General features: G+C 46.5%; 1 long non-coding RNA gene across 1 annotated transcript in view; it reads right to left on the bottom strand.

Annotated features, from left to right (window-relative positions):
- LOC139041268 (uncharacterized) overlaps positions 1-16,546 on the bottom strand; it is a 21,768-nt gene extending 5,222 nt beyond the window's left edge. Inside the window, exon 1 of the long non-coding RNA XR_011496096.1 lies at positions 16,411-16,546. This is a non-coding gene — a long non-coding RNA (uncharacterized lncRNA). The remainder of the gene's footprint in view (positions 1-16,410) is intronic.

Genomic DNA, 16,546 nt, shown 5'->3' with positions numbered 1-16,546 from the left:
CTTTGCAGATGTCAAGATGCGTTCATAGTAGATTAGAGCAGGTCTTAACCCAATGGTGAGTATCCCATTAAAAAGAGGGAAATCTGGACACAGAGGGCTGCACAGCAGACATGTGTTCACCATGTGAAGACAGAGGCAGAGGTTGGCGTGACCTGCCTACAGTCAAGGAAGGTAAAGGATTCTTGGCAACCACCAGAAGCTGCGAGTGGCTGGAACAGATGCTCCCTCTGAACCTCCAGAGGGAACCAGCCTGCTGACAACCTGATTTCAGAATGCCGCCTCCGGAACCGTGAGGGAATCACTTCCTGTTGTTTCTGAGCAGACCAGTGCCGTTCCTAAGGAGGGCGTGGGCCTTGGATATTAGGAGGATAGCCAGAGGCCCCTGTGCCTGGATCAGAGAGAGGAGGAGAACAGCAGAGGAGCGTGATGGGGTGGTGGTCATGTCCTGCCATGATTCGCTGGCCACAGGAGACTGACACTGGCCTAATAGTGGCCTGATGAGGCAGCTTCACCGGATCCTCTGTACCTTGAGAACAGACACGGGGATGATGCCGTCATTCAAGGTGCAGGAACTTGCGGCAGGAACAGAGCTTTGCTTGGTGAGGGCCTGAGCGTCTTCAGCCCTCATTCGTTTTCTGCCGCCAACACCAATCAAGATTCTTTGTAAACAAATTATGCAAACATCCCCTTTTTGTCTTAAAATCCCCTGACTTTTGCTCCCTGGTGTGGCACTATTTGGACTGCCACCCAATTCTATGTACCCCAAATTGAAAATCTTTGATCCCAAATTAATCTTTTCCTCTTGAACTGGTTTCTTCCTTTGAGGTTGAGATTCCTGGTGCCAGAAACGGGATCTGAAATGACCTCGTGATCCCACACTGCCGTCCCCTGGAATTGCTGAGATGCCCATGCGAGCCCTTTTGTGCGCCCTGCTGTCTCCCTGACTGTGAGCCCTCTCAGGCTTTGACTTCCCTCCTGTGGGTCGAGGTCCTCGCCTTCCTTGGGAGCTGGGGTGCACCTGCCCTGGTGCTGGGTGCGGCTCTTGATGCTCGAGGGGTTTCCTTGGTGGGTGAGGACTCTTTCTGCCTACACACTTTTCGTCATTATGGGAATTTCTTTTTCTAAGTCTTCTGAGGCTGCACCCTCGAGGCTCCAACCGGTTTTATGTTTGAGGAGTCCAGTCCTTTCTTGTAAATTTTTGTCCCGGTGGACTGACAATACCAAAGACAGTTCAGAATTAGAGTGCCCATTTAGGGACACTTTCGGACTCTCAAAATATGTGTATTTTTTGTGCACTGGATCTGAGAACCACAGTTTTAAGACCAGACATAGGACTTTAATTTCTAAAGAGTCAAGCATGGCACTCTGACACCCCCGCTTAAAAACTATGGTCCCGGAAGCTGTAAACATTGACCAAAAACCCCAGCAAAATCTTACTAAGCTTGTTTCATGTCCTGAGAGCTTGGCTTGATAACTGTCAGGTTGGGGCCCCAAAATATGGCCGGACAGAAATGCGGGCTGAACTCCACTTGTAGCTACAGTGTGTGTAATGAGGTAAAATCAGAAACCTCCAGAAACAACAATCCAGAGAAATGAAATGGATTCTGTGTGGCTAACTGGGACCTAAAAACAAAACAGAGTCAAGTGGCCATTCCAGGAGGTGCAGTCAAATGTTCTGTTCTCAGGAAAACATCAAGTTGTGCTGAAACCCAGTGTTTCCTTCTGTATCTGGGTCACTCAGCCCAGTACAGCCTCCCCTTAACCCAGCAGCCAGTGAGCACAGGACATGGTTTCCGGGTGAGGCTGAGCCAGCATAGGAACTGCTGAATGGGCCTGTGGCTTCACCCGTTTCAGCTTTGAAAACCCTCACGGTGCCTCCCCCTCTTCAGGGCGTGCTTTCCATTTGCCCCAAACACTGCATCTCCCAGTTTGCAAACTCTCCATGCAAATGCAATAAAGCCTTCCTTTGATGAAGTTGCTCTTTGCAGATATTTCTGTCTACATTCCATGGTATCAGAACTGGGATCTGAAGTGACTCAGGGACCATTTCCTGCACCGTCCAGGACCAACACCTCACCACCTGCAGGAGCCCTTGAGCTCAGTTGCTCCTCGACGGTGTTGAGAGACATGTGTACCAGTCTTCCCAGATCCAGGACTTCCCGCGCTTTCAGGCAGAGTCTGGGAAAGCCTTTTCCTGAGGGGTCCCTCACTAAAGGGTTGAGGAGTCCAATCCGGTTGTCTGGACGCCCACCACCTATTCCTATTCTTGTCGCAGCAAGTAAGGTTTTTCAGTGGCAAGTTCCCATTGTGAAAGATCAACTTCACCCAAGCTCAACGTGGAAAATCCACGTTCAAGGACAGCTTCTGCTGATCACCCAGCTTCCGTTACCCCAGCTGGGTTTATATTTAAAAATTATGGCCCTAGGTCCTGTAAAATCTTGTTACAGGACTAAGATGGCCAGGGATAATTTAAAGTTACATTGAACACTAGGAGAAATGTAATAATAACAGCACAACCTGATAAATAATGAGAAAACCATCAGAGAAAATCACCAAACTGAAATGGCAATCAGAAATACTTGGGATGAGAAATAAGGGAAATACTGAACAACTGGAAAACAAGACATAAAATGGCAGTATTAGGCCCTCATATATCAATAATCACTCTAAATGTAACTGGATTGAATTCTCCAATCAAAAGACACAGAGTGGCTGGCTGGATTAAAAAGACCCCCCAAAATACGCTGCCTCCAGGAAACACATCTCAGCTCTAAAGAGAAACACAGGCTCAGAGGGAAGGGATGGAAGGTGATACTCCCAAGTAAATGGCAATCAAATAAAGCAGGTGTTGCCATACTTATATCAGACAATGCAGGCTTCAAGATAAAAAGGCAGTGAGAGACAAAGAAGGGCAGGAGATAACGATAAAAGGGACATTCCACCAAGAGGACATAACACTTATGAATATATATGCACTTAACACAGGAGCACCAAGGTACATAAAGAAATATTAACAGACATCAACCAGGAAATTAACGGCAACACAATAATAGTAGGAGACCTCAACACCCCACTTACATCAATGGATAGATCATCCAAAGAGAAACTAAGTTCTGGTTCTTTGAGAAGGTAAACAAAACTGACAAAGCCTTAGCCAGGCTTATTAAGGAAAAAAGAGAGAAGGCTCAATTCAATAAAATTAGAAATGAAAGAGGAGAAATTACAGTGGATACCATAGAAATAGGATTATAAGAGAAGAGTATGAAAAACTATATACCAACAAATTGGACAATCTACAGGAAATGGAGACATTCTTAGACTCATACAACTTCCCAAAGTGGAATCAAGGAGAAATAGAGAATCTGAATAGACCAATCACAAGTAAAGAGATTGAAACAGTAATCAAAAACTTTACAAAAAACAGAAGCCTGGGACCAGATGGCTTCTCTGGAGAATTCTACCAAACATTCGAAGGAGATTTAATAGCTATCCTCAAACTATTCCAGAAAATTCAAGAAGAGGGTACGCTTGCTAACTCATTTTATGAGGCCAACATCACCCTGATCCCAAATCCAGACAAGAAAAACACAAAGAAGGAAAATTACATGCCAATATTGCTGATGAACATAGATGCAAAAATCCTCTACAACATATTGGCGAACCAAATACAGCAACACATTAAAAGGATCATGCACCAGGATGAAGTGGGGTTTTTACCAGGGACACAGAGATGGATCAACATCCACAAATCAATCAATGTGATACACCACATCAAGAAAAGGAGGAATAAAAACCATATGATCATCTCAATAGATGCAGAGAAAGCATTTGACAAGATCCAACATCCATTTATGATAAAAACTCTCAATAAAATCATTATAGAAGGAAAGTACCTTAACATAATGAAGCGCATATATGGCAAGCCCAGAGCTAACATCATGCTCAACGGGGAAAAACTGAAAGCCATCCTTCTGAGAACAGGGAAAAGACAAGGGTGTCCACTCTTGCTACTCTTATTCAACATAGTCCTGAAGGTTTTGGCCAGAGCAATTAAGCAAGAAAAAGAAACAAAAGGTATTGAAGTTGGAAAGAAAGAAATGAAACACTCACTGTTTGCAGATGACATGAGTCAGTAGATAGAAAACCCTAAAGAATCCATCAGAAAACTATTAGAAATAGTAACAACTACAGGAAAGTGGCTGGGTACAAAATCAACTTACAAAAATCAGTTGCATTTCTATACACTAATAACGAACTAGCAGAAATAGAACTCAAGAATACAATTATATTTACCATCAAAACAAAGAGAACAAAATATCTAGGCACAAATCTAACCAAGGAGATGAAAGACCTATACACTGAAAACTATAAGACATTATTGAAAAAAATTGAAGAAGATATAAAGAAATGGAAAGATGTTCCACGCTCATGGATTGGAAGAATAAATATAGTTAAAATGTCCATAGTACCTAAAGCAATCTACAGATTCAATGCAATCCCAATCAGAATCCCAATGACATTCTTCATGGAAATAGAGCAAAGAATCCTAAAATTTATATGGAACCACAGACGACCCCAAATAGCAAAATCAGTCCTGAGAAAAAAGAATAAAACTGGAAGTATAAAAATTGCTGAATTCATAATATACTACAAAGCTATGGTAATCAAAACAGCATGGTCTTGGCACAAAAACAGACACACGGATCAATGGAACATAAGTGAAAGCCAGAAGTAAAACCACACATGTATGGACAGCTAACCTTTGACAAAGGAGCCAAGAACTTTCAATTGAGAAAGGAAAGTCTCTTCACTAAATGGTGTTGGGAAAACTGGACAGCCACATGCAAAAGAATGAAAGTAGAACATTTTCTTACACCATACACAAAAATTAACTCAAAATGGATTAAAGACTTGAAGATAAGACCTGAAGACATAAAATTCCTAGAAGAAAATATAGGCAGGGCACTCTTCGACATCAGTCTTAGCAGCATCTTTTGAAGACCATGTCTACTCAGGCAAGGGAAAGAAAAGTAAAAATAAACAAATGGGACTACATCAGACTAAAGAGCTTTTGCAAGGCAAAGGAAACCAGAGCAAAACCAAAAGAAAACCCACCAACCGGAAGAAGATATTTGCAAATCATATATCCGACAAGGGGTTAATCTCCAAAGTATATAAAGAACTCATATAACTCAAAAGCAGAAAGACAACTCGATCAAAAAATGGGCAAAGGATATGAACAGACATTTTTCCAAAGAACATACACAGATGGGCAACGGGCACATGGAAAAATGCTCAACATCAGTAATTAGGGAAATGCAAATCAAAACACTATCACCTTACGCCTGTTAGAATGGCTATAATGACCAAGACAAGAAGTGACAAGTGTTGGAGAGGGTGTGGAGAAAAGGGAACCCTCATACACTGCTGGTGGGAGTGCAAACTGGTGCAGGTACTATGGAAAACAGTATGGAGATTTCCAAAAAAATGAAAAATAGAAATACCATGTGACCCACCTATCCAGCTACTAGGTATTTATACAAAGAACTCCAGATCAACAATTCAAAGAGATTTAGGCACCCCTATGTTCACTGTGGCACTATTCACAATAGCCAAGACATGGAAGCAACCCAAGTGCCCATCAACTGATGATTGGATAAAGATGATGTGGTGTACACACAATGGAATACTACTCAGCCAAAGAAAAAGGTGAACCTGTCCCATTTGCAACAACATGGATGGACCTTGAGCGTATTATGTTAAGCAAAATAAGCCAGACAGAGAGAGACAAACACCACGTGATTTCATTCGTATGTTGGTGATAAACAAACACAAGGCCAAAGAGAACAGACTAGTGGTTACCAGAGGGCAAGGGGGTTGGTTGGAGGGTGGGCGAAAATAGTAAAGGGACACATATGTACAGTGATAGGTAAAAATTAGGCTATTGGTAGTGAGCATGACAGTGTCTATACAGAAAGTGATAAATAATAATGTACACCTGAAATTTCATAATGTTATAAACCATTATGACCTCAATAAAGTAACTTTCTAACAAAAGCCTTCTTCACCTCAGTGACTTTCAACTCACATGTCTGACAACCAACTTTGACCAATGCAAATATCTGCAAACCAGGATGAGAAGAAGGTGGCATCTGTTCTAGACAGTGGTCCCAAGACCCCAGACCAGGCCTGTATTCCCACCCTTGTATCTCCTCCACCCAGTGTCATGTTCTTCTCCCCAGTCTTGCACATCGTGACCTTTGAAATGTGACCCCAATCACTGTGTATTCAACCAGAGCACCTGTACATGTGCTCAGTTTCTCTGAGTGCATAATGGTGGCAGCCGCGTTTGCATGGTGACAGGAAAGCCTGGGTTGGGCCAGACCAGTGTCTGCACAGACCAGGGCCTAGTTAGAGCCGCCCTCCAGGGGACGGGCCAAATGAATGGATGTGCGAATCCACTGCTGGGACCTCCGGTGAATGGCCCCCGGATTCCTTTGGCAGCTGCCCTGGGTGTGGTTTAGAACACACAAGACACGCTGTGGCTGCATTAACCAAGTCACTGTACTTCAAGGGCAATCCGGCATCCTTGGCAATGTATCATCTCACCCGGCACAGCGGTGGCCGCTCTTCCTGGGCACCCAATCTGCTGTGTCTCCTGAAGGGGCAGTTGGTGGGGCTGCACCCGGGCTGGGGCATCGGCTTCCTGATTGCGGGGTCGGGGGTTAGTGTCTTAGGAGCCCGGATGTAAAAGACAGTGAGGACCGCCTCAGGCTCTCATAGGTGATCCCAACGTCCCCCACGTCCCGTCCTGAGCCCACAGGGCCCACTCGTCATCATCCACCCTCGGCTTCCCGTTGTCCGAGCCACAGGTTCATCCCTTTAGAACAGCCCACCTCGCCCATCGGTGCAGAGGGTTGTTCCTTTCTCCCTCTCTTGCGCTTTGATGAATTTCTGTAGTGGGATGCTGCGATTCCTTTCTCATTATTTTCTTTCTCTCTTTTTTTTTTTATACTTTTCTTTTTTTTTAAGATTGGCACCTAGGCTAACAACTGTTGCCAATCGTTTTTTTTTTTTCTGCTTTATTTCCCAAACCTCCCGATACATAGTTGTATATCTTAGTTGCAGGTCCTTCTAGTTGTGGGATGTGGGACGCTGCCTCAACGTGGCCTGATGAGTGGTGCCATGTCTGTGCCCAGGATCCGAACCCTGGGCCGCAGCAGTGGAGCGTGTGAACTTAACCATTCGGCCACGGAGCCGGCCCCTCTCATTATTTTCTGTGTATCTACGATAGGTGGTTGCTCTGTGGTTACCACGAGGCTCACGTATAGCAGCCAATATATGGATCAGTTTATATTAAGTTGATAGCAAGTTAAGTTTAAATACATTATAAATCTCTACTTTTTTTGAATATTTCTTCCTTATTTTATATGTTTGTATATATATTAACCAAATGTTTTTGTTTTTCTTGTCTCTTATTCCCTTATCATCTAACATAATGTGGTAATCATAATTTTTAAATCTCTACATTTTTATCTCCCCACGTCTTATGTTTTTGATGTCACATTTTACATCATTTCATTTTTGTATCCCATAACTATTGTATTTTTCTTTACTATTTTTGTCTTTTACACTTCATAGTAGCTTTGTAAATGGTTAACCCACTATTTTTACTGTATACTTATCTTTACCAGTGAGCTTCTTACTTTCGTATGTCTTTCAGTTACCAATTAGTGTCCTTTCTTTTCAGCTTAAAGAAGTCCCTTTAACGTTTCTTGTAACCCGGTTATCTAGTGATGACATCCTTTAGCTTCTGCTCATCTGGAAATCTCTCCTTCAATTCCGAGTAACTTTGCTAGATAGAGTATTCTTGCTTGGAAGTTCTTTCCTTTCAGCACTTTGAATATGTCATGCCATTCCCTTCTGGCCTGCAAGGTTTCTGCTGAGAAATCTGCTGATGGTCTTATGGGGGTTGCCTTGTACATAACAAGTTATTTTCTCTAGCTGTGTTTAAGATTCTCTCTTTAACTTTTGACACTTTAATTGTAATGTGTCTTGGTATGGATCTCTTTGGGTTCATCTTGTTTAGAACTCTCTGGGCTTCCTGGATCTGGATTTCTTTCCTTCCACAGGTTAGAAAAGTTTTCAACCATTATTTCCTCAGATAAGTTTTCTTCCCCCTTCTGTGTCTCTTCCCCGTCTGGGACCCAAACAATGTGAATATTATTGCACTTGATGTTCCATAAGTCCCTTAAGCTATCATCACTTCAAAAGATTTATTGTTGTTTTTTTGCAGCTCCGTGTGGGTGATCTCCTCTGCCCTGTCTTCCAGATCACTGTTTCCTCTGCTCCATCTGCTCTGCCGTTGAACCCTGCTCGTGTTTTTTTAGTCCTTGCATTGTATTCTTCAGCTCTGTCACTTCTATTTGGTACTTTCTTACAGTTCCCATCTCCTTGTTGATGTCCTGTCCGTGCATCCAATCTCCTCCTGAGTTCATTGAGCATCGTTATGACCATTAGCTTGATCTCTTTATCGGGTAAATTACTTGTCTCCATTTTATTGTGGCCTCTTTCTAGGGTTTTATCCTGTTATTTTGTGTTATACATATTCCTTTCTTTCCTCATTTTGCTTGACTCTGTGTCTGTTTCTATGTATTAGGTGAAAAGCTTTGTCTCCCAGTCTGGAAGGAGTGGCCTTCTGTGGGAGATGAGCCTTATCACTTGACCTGTCCTAGCTCTTGGTTGTCTCTGGGACCTTGGTGGTTGTCAGAGCAGCCCGATGTGTCCTCAGTGGGTCCCAGCTGGTGGGGTCTGCTGAGACCTGTGAGTGTTCCGGGGGAGGGATCTCAGCCAGCTCCTGGGTTCAGGCTGATGGGAGCCAGACCCTCAGGCAGCAGCTTGTAAGGAATGCAAATATAGACAGTCCTCCGGGCCTGCCGTTGTAGAGCCTACTGGCCTCCAGACCAGGGGATCTGGAGCCGTCCCCACTGGCAGTAGTTGCAAACAATTCAGGGCCCCAGATGAGTGCATGGGCTGCTTCTGGGAGGCACTGGTGAGCTGTGCTGAGTCCAAGGGAGAGTGCAAAGGTGTGTCCCATGGCCTGTTCCCTGAGATCACGTACGCAGCCTCTAGACGTGAGATGAACCTGAAGCTGCCCCTCAGGCTGAAGCTTTGTGACAAGCAGTGAGGCCTTTTTCACAAGAAGACTGGGAGTGTGTTTCAGCTCTGTTGTTTCCCAGATCCCCTCTGATATTGCACCCCATATATGGGAAGCAGCTGACCCCCAGGTTTGGGACTGCTCCCTTCCAGGAAGGGCTCTAACAGCACAGCTGGTCTCTGTCACTCTGCGGGACTCTTCTCTTCTCCCCAGAAGAAACAACACCCTTTAAAACCAGAGGCAATCGAAGGATCACAACCCCTCTTATTAAAATTCCTCAGTCACGGCCTCCTTCAATGACTTCAATCTCCCTGTAATACTCCTGTCTTGCCTGTGAAGAAGCCAAGTGGAGATTATCGTTTGGTCCAGGACCTCCGCATAATGAATGAGGCCACTGTTCCTGTCCCCCCATCAAGCCTAACCCAGATACTACACTTTCCCAGCTCCCGGAAAACTCTGATTGCTTTAAGTCCTGGACTTAAAGGATGCTTTCCTCTGGATTCCTCTGGATGCAACTTCCCAACCTTTATTCGCCTTTGAATGGAAGTTTCCTAATGAAGCTCTTCCCACCCAATTGACAGGACAGCCCTCCGGCAAGGTTTTCGGGGTGGCCCCCATTTGTTCGGAAGTGCCCCAGGCAAGGAGCTGCGGGATGCTGAACTCCCTGTTGCTGGCTTCATACAATATGTTGATGGTGTTCTTGTTTGTAGTCCCGCAAAGGAGGATTCTGGTCACAACACTGTCCTTGTCCTTAATTTCTTAGCCCAACGGGGATATCGAGTGTCCCCACGAAACGCACAAATTTCACAACAGCAGGTGTCCTATTTGGGCTACGATTTAACCCCAGCACATGGGGCACTTTCTGTAAATAGGAAAACGACTATCCTCGAACTCGGACCACCAAAGACAACAAGACAACTTGGCACTTTCCTGGGTGTGGCAGGACTCTCTCGTTCATGGCTTCCTCAGTTCAAGGTAACAGCAAAGTCCTTACATGAATCAACCAGGGGAGCTGATAGGGAACCTCTGGAATGGACATGAAAGGAGGACAAGGCCTTTTGGTCCGTTCAACAACCGTCTTCTACCCCAGCCCCAGCTCTGCCTAGTGAAAAGCAGGGCCAGGCCCTCGGTACCCTCACTCAAGGACCAGGCCTAGAGACCCGAATTGTTGGCTATTTCTCAAGAACTCGAGACTCCGTGGCTTTGGGATGGCCAGCCTGCTTCAGGGCTGTGGCAGCTACAGCTCCGTTAGTTGAGGAGGCCTCTCAATTAACTATGGGACAAGCTTGAACAGTCATGACTCCCCATCAGGTACAAGCTGTCTTACAAACTAAGGGACATCAATGGATGACTGGAGGACGTCTAACTAAATATCGGGCCATCCTCCTAGACTCCCCTGATGCCATCCTCAGGGTCTGTCAAGATTAATCTGGCAGACATTGTGCCCGGTCCTGATTACCCAGCCCAGGATTCAAGCACATGCTCTGAAGTCATAGGACAAGGGTCCTAGCAGGCCTGACTGCTGGACTCCCCTGTGGATAACGTGGATGACACCTGCTGTGTAGACAGCAGTAGCTTCACAGAACAGGGCATCCACGAGGCGGGCTGCGCCATAGTAAACGCCTTCGTGTCCTCGAGGCACAAGCCCTTCCGGCGAATACGTCCGCCCAAGAGGCTGAACTCACTGCTCTCACCCGAGCTCTTCGCCTGGCGAAGGACATGGTTCTTAATATTTACACTGACTCACAACATGCCTTCTTGGTGTTGCATGCACACGGGGCCACATGGAAGGAAAGGGGTTTACTCAACGCAAAGACCTCCCCTATCGAACACGGAGCAGAGGTCTCGGCTCTTTTATTTCTTTTTATTTTTTATAAAGATTTTATGTTTTTCCTTTTTCTCCCCAAAGCCCCCTGGTACATAGTTGTATATTCTTCGTTGTGGGTCCTTCTAGTTGTGGCATGTGGGACGCTGCCTCAGCGTGGTTTGATGAGCAGTGCCATGTCCGCGCCCAGGATTCGAACTAACGAAACACTGGGCCGCCTGCAGCAGAGCGTGCTAACTTAACCACTCCACCACGGGGCCAGCCCTTTGGCTCTTTTAAACTCTGTGCTTCTTCCAAAGCAAGTGGCTCTGTCCATTGCTGGGGACACCAGAAGGACTTAGCCCTTGAGAGCAAGGGGAATAACTTCACTGACTGGGAAACTAAACAGGCAGCTAAACAAAGTAGTCTTTTAAGCTGACTCCCCATTCCCCCTGCTTTGGGCCTCATTAGTCCTATTTGTACAAATCGAGAAATAACCCTGGCTCAAGAAAAGGGAAACACCCAGGAAACAAAGCAGTCTTGGCTAATTAACGATCAGGGTAAATTTTCTCACCTACAAGCCTCCAGTGGACATCAGTTAATGGAATTCATCAGGCTGCCCATTTCCGCAAACGATCTTTGACTCAACCACTTTCCAAATCCTTCGATGGCCATACTCTCCAGGCCACCATTAGGCAGCTCTGCCGCTCTTGCGCCACTTCTGCTCAAGTCAATCCAGAGCGGGCAGCTAGAGCACCTCCTCTGTTACGGCCTGTACGACGCCGGGGCCCCTATCCGGGCAAGACTGGCAAGTGGACTTTACTCAAGTGCCTCCACGTCATGGCCATAAACATCTTTCGGTGTGTGTCGATACCTTTACAGGCTGGACTGAGGCCTTTCCTTGTCGAAGTGAACGGGCAATCACAGTAACAAAGGCCCTTCTGAGGGAGATCGTCCCACGCTTTGCCTTCCCCCAGACCTTACAGAGTGACAACGTCCCTCTTTGTAGCTCAAATAACACAACGCGTCTCTTCAGCCTTACAAATTAAATACTCCTGCATTTGGGCTGGCACCCACAATCCTCTGGGAAAGTGGAGAAGGCAAACCACACTCTAAACGACATCTCTCCAAACTAAGTCTCGAAACCCGGGAAACTTGGATTACACTCTGACCTACTGGCCTCCCACGGACGAGAACGGCCCCTCAGAACAGGTTGGGGTTAGGTCCTTAGGAAATCCTTCCCATCCACCGACATAGTATTGGACTCTGATTACCACCAGCTGGCCTGATATTCCACTGAGGCCGGCCTCATACGAAAGGAACTGGATGAGTGTGTTGATAATCATGTACCCAAGGCGGAACCAGTCAGCCGATAGACCGTGCCAGGTAAGTCCTGGAGATGTTACCAGCCAAGTGGGCTCGTCTGCTCACCGCAAGACACGACAATAGTCAGGAGGCAAGGTGGCAGGACAGAGAGGACTTCATTACGGCTTGCTAGTGTAGGGACCTGAAATTGGCCACCCCAAGATATGTCTCTTTGGCATCAGGATTTTTTGAGGCTGATTGCTTTTGATAAACTGGAACAGGAAAGGAGGCTTTGAGGAATGGAACTTGCCCTTTGTTAGGACACATTTACATTTGTAAGGTAAATCTCTATCTGTAAATTGCCTCCCTCTCTGTACCAGGAAGAAGAAAGGAGATGATCTTCTCTCTAGAAACTCTTAATCAATACCAAAGGCAAGGACTTAAATCTGCATTTTATTGTGCTAGTCTGGTAACCTCCTGTAACTGACTTCCCTCCCCCTCCCAACCTTGGCATTTCTTTAAGGATTAAGCATCTTTTCTTAGGCTAGGAACTGATTGCTGCGCTCACCTGTGACCGCCCACCTCCAGACAATCAACTTGCCTCCTGCTACGCCCACCGAGACAGCAGACCACTACCTGCTGTGTCCATCAAGCACTGTGCTGACGGGGCAATCTTGTGACTATTGTGGGAGGGACATTTCAATCACATGTGAAACACCCTGTTTGGGGGTATATAACCACTATGTGCACCCCACTTCTTTGGTGCCCTTTCTTCCTTCAGGAAGAAAGGCCCCGGGCCATGGTTCCTCATAAATATTTAATTTTCTCATGTGAATCTAATTCGTTCTCCGGCCAGACGAACCCCCATTTGGGAAGAGGGAATGTCTTCCTCCCCTACACTAGCAAGAAGGAAGATGGCTGACTCATGTCCAAAATAACCATCTCCCAGAACAGAGACTCCAGGTGAGTTATATACGGGGCTGGTCTCCAGGAGGGGGAGGTGGCTGGTCCCTGGGTGGGGCAGACATCTGGTCCCAGTTCCTGAGAGTCCTTTGTTTCTCCGGATTTGCAGCAGAGAGTGGAGCAACTGCCCTATACTCTGCTCTTTCAGTTGTCATTGATGATGGCTATCAGCATGGCTCTCTGCCCAGAGGTCATGACATTCCCAGAGAGCTCAAAAGAACAAAGTTATCTTAAAGCCACTGGGAGGTGCCACCAAATCTACAGAGCACATCTGGGCTAGTGAGTCAGAGGTCCGTTAAAGTTACAATATGGTTTCTTTTCTACAATATGGCTTCCCTCATGTCAACCTTGTGTTGAGCCGGTATTAGAGACATGGTGTATTTAAAGGATTGGAAAACACATGCTGATGGGCTGAACCCAAAATGGAAAGGACCTTATCAAATCCTTCTTTTTTTTTAACGTTTTATTTTTTTTACGATTTTACTTTTCCTTTCTCTCCCCCAAGTCCCCTGGCACATAGTTGTAAATGTTTAGTTGTGGGTCCTTCTAGTTGTGGCATGTGGGACGCCACCTCAGCATGGCCTGACGGGTGGTGCCATGTGCACACCCAGGATCCGAACTGGCGAAACCCTGGGCCTCCAAAGCACAGTGCGTAACTCAACCGCTTGGCTGCCGGCGGGCACCTCAAGTCATTCTAAGGACCCTCACAGCTGTAGAGTTAACAGAGCATACTTCTTGGACTCATATTTCCCAATATGACTTCTTTAGAGGACAAAGCTGATCCAGATCCTGCTGTTCAACTGGATTACTCTTGTGAAAAAACCGGTGATTTAGAACTACTTTTTAGAACAAAACGAGCCCTATCTCGATTATTTTCCTCTTATCTCCTTTTGTAATGACAGACAATTCTCTTTAAAAACGGGCTCAACATTATGCTGAGCTCCGTAGCCAAACCACGTGTTGGGTTTGCAGACCCTTGCCTCTGTCTAGGGCTTCTGGCCTCCCCTGGTGGGTCTCTCCCCTCCAGGGCACTGACTGGCGTGCAATGCTTCTCTTCACTACACAAGGTATTTCTAGCTCTTCTCTTCTACAAGATTCATCTGTTACTAAACATAATGTCTCCTTGGGGCCATCCGTCTCTGTCACCTGGGAGCTCCCTGGCCACAATCAAACCTTTTCCTTCAACTCTACTGCCCACATACTAACTAGACTTGCCTGGTCGCAGGGGGATCATAGACGAGTTCCGAAGGTAAAGCCCCCACCCATCGATACACACAGGATGGACTATAGCAAATTTGGGATGAATATACTTGGCTCACTCTTACTAGTGGTCACCTCAGTCAAAAGGCCACTCTATGTTGGGAACAAACCAATCAGACTTGTGATACTTCGTGTAATAGCACCCGACCTATGGGACAAATTCCCCGTTATGTGTATTCTCATATCATAGCCTTAAAAAATGCTGATTGGTTTGGGACCGACTGGGACAGAACGGCCCAGCACACGTTGGCTACCCCCTAACGGCACTCGGTGGTTATGTGGCTCCAACTTATGGCCTTGGCTGCCTCCTGGATGGACTGGACGATGCACCCTAGGCTTTGTCTGGATGCAAGGAAGAACTCCATTTACTATATCTCCCCTGCTGACCTACCCACCCTGCAACAGCGCTGGACCCGCTCTGGCTTCCAGTGGGATGACCACGTTGCCTCAATTTTCCTTCCCCAATTAGGAATCAAAAGTGTCATCTGGCACCTGGAAGCCCTAAACAAATTTACCACGAAGGCATTGAATGATACACAACATAGCCCTTCGCTGCTCGATTTAGAAGTATCCCAAATGCGTAAGGGGGTCCTGCAAAACCCAATGGCACTGGAGGTCTTGACAGCAGCACAGGGGGGCACTTGTGCCATTATAAAAATCGAATGTTGTCTATATCCCTGAGTACCATCAAAATATCTCTGGCTTCCTATCTGAGATGAGCCACCAAATTAAATCCATGCCCGACCCCACCCCATCCCCAAACGATTGGTTGGACTCCTGGTCAGGTCCAGGCCCCTGGACTACTATCAAAGCCTTATTCACTGGGTTGATCATACTGCTTGTATTTCTTATCATAATTTGTTTTCTATTTCATTGTTTGTCTTGTGCATGTCAACAAAATTTCGCCTCCTGAAGCACTTCTCATCAAATGATTCTTCCGTCTCCAGAGGATCTGCATACCTTGTCTGCCTTAGACTCCATGGGCACAACCTTCCGGTCCACTGAACTTCCTGCCTGAACCCCTGTGGCCCCATTTAGGGACAGCTCTGCGATCACGTACAGCTGGAAGTAGTCACAGAAGACTGACCACCCTCTCTGTCCCCAAAAGATTTCAGGGGCAAATGGGCTCAAGGGGAATTTTATGATGTGGATCAAGGCTCCCCAGGGAGAGAAGCCCACGGCGTCCAGGCCCACATGCCGATCTAAGCGACCCTCTGGGAAGTGTAGGACGGCCTGAGCTGATTCGTATCTAACGTTATACGACCACAGGATAACCAGACCCCACCTGCACTGACACCATATTAACAGCTTTTTAAACATGGTCTTTACTTTTTTTAGTAAAAAATAACTCACATGCCTGTGCCTTATAAATTTACTCCTATCCTCAACCCATTGCAGCTCTTCCCTGCCCAGGGGCCTGTCCCCATGGTACTCTCTGGGTAAAAGAGCATGACACCAGACCTTGAGAGTCTAAGAAATCTTTCTTCTGACTCCTGGGCTCACTGAGCTCGCATCAAACGTGATGCCTGGAGCCTGTCTCGCCTGGAGCCCACATCCCTGAGCCCCTCCTCACCGCCCCCTTTCCCTACACAGCTGCCTCGAGATTCTGTAATCCTTGAAGAGGAATCTTTGAGACTTAGTGACCCGTCTTCCGAATAGCCCTCTAATCTAATCTAATCTAACTAAACTTCGTTTCTCCATCTAACTCATTGGGATTAATTGGCTCAGATCGCGGAGAGCAGAGCCAGCCCGTTGCTCAGTATCAGGTAGGGGGCGGGTGTCCCAGCGTCAGCGGTCACACAGGCAATGCGAGCACGACCCAGGCTCGTATGTGGTGACATCACTGTTGCGCGTCTGTTTTTAAATGGCACCGATCCACGGTGACTCCAGCCCCAGATGGACGTCTGACCCCGGAGCTCACCAGGCCCCCTGTCCCAGCTCCAGATGGGGGCACTCCAGGGAAACTGAGTCAGGACTTCCCGGTCCAACATAAGGATGAGCTGCAGGATGACGCCAGGTCCGCCAGCCGGCAGCGGCTTCTGCTGGGAGCCCACGAC

The sequence above is a fragment of the Equus asinus genome, chromosome 20 (assembly GCF_041296235.1).
Source record: "Equus asinus isolate D_3611 breed Donkey chromosome 20, EquAss-T2T_v2, whole genome shotgun sequence".
Classification (NCBI taxonomy): domain Eukaryota; kingdom Metazoa; phylum Chordata; class Mammalia; order Perissodactyla; family Equidae; genus Equus; species Equus asinus.
This window is presented reverse-complemented; position numbering and strand designations above follow the sequence as displayed.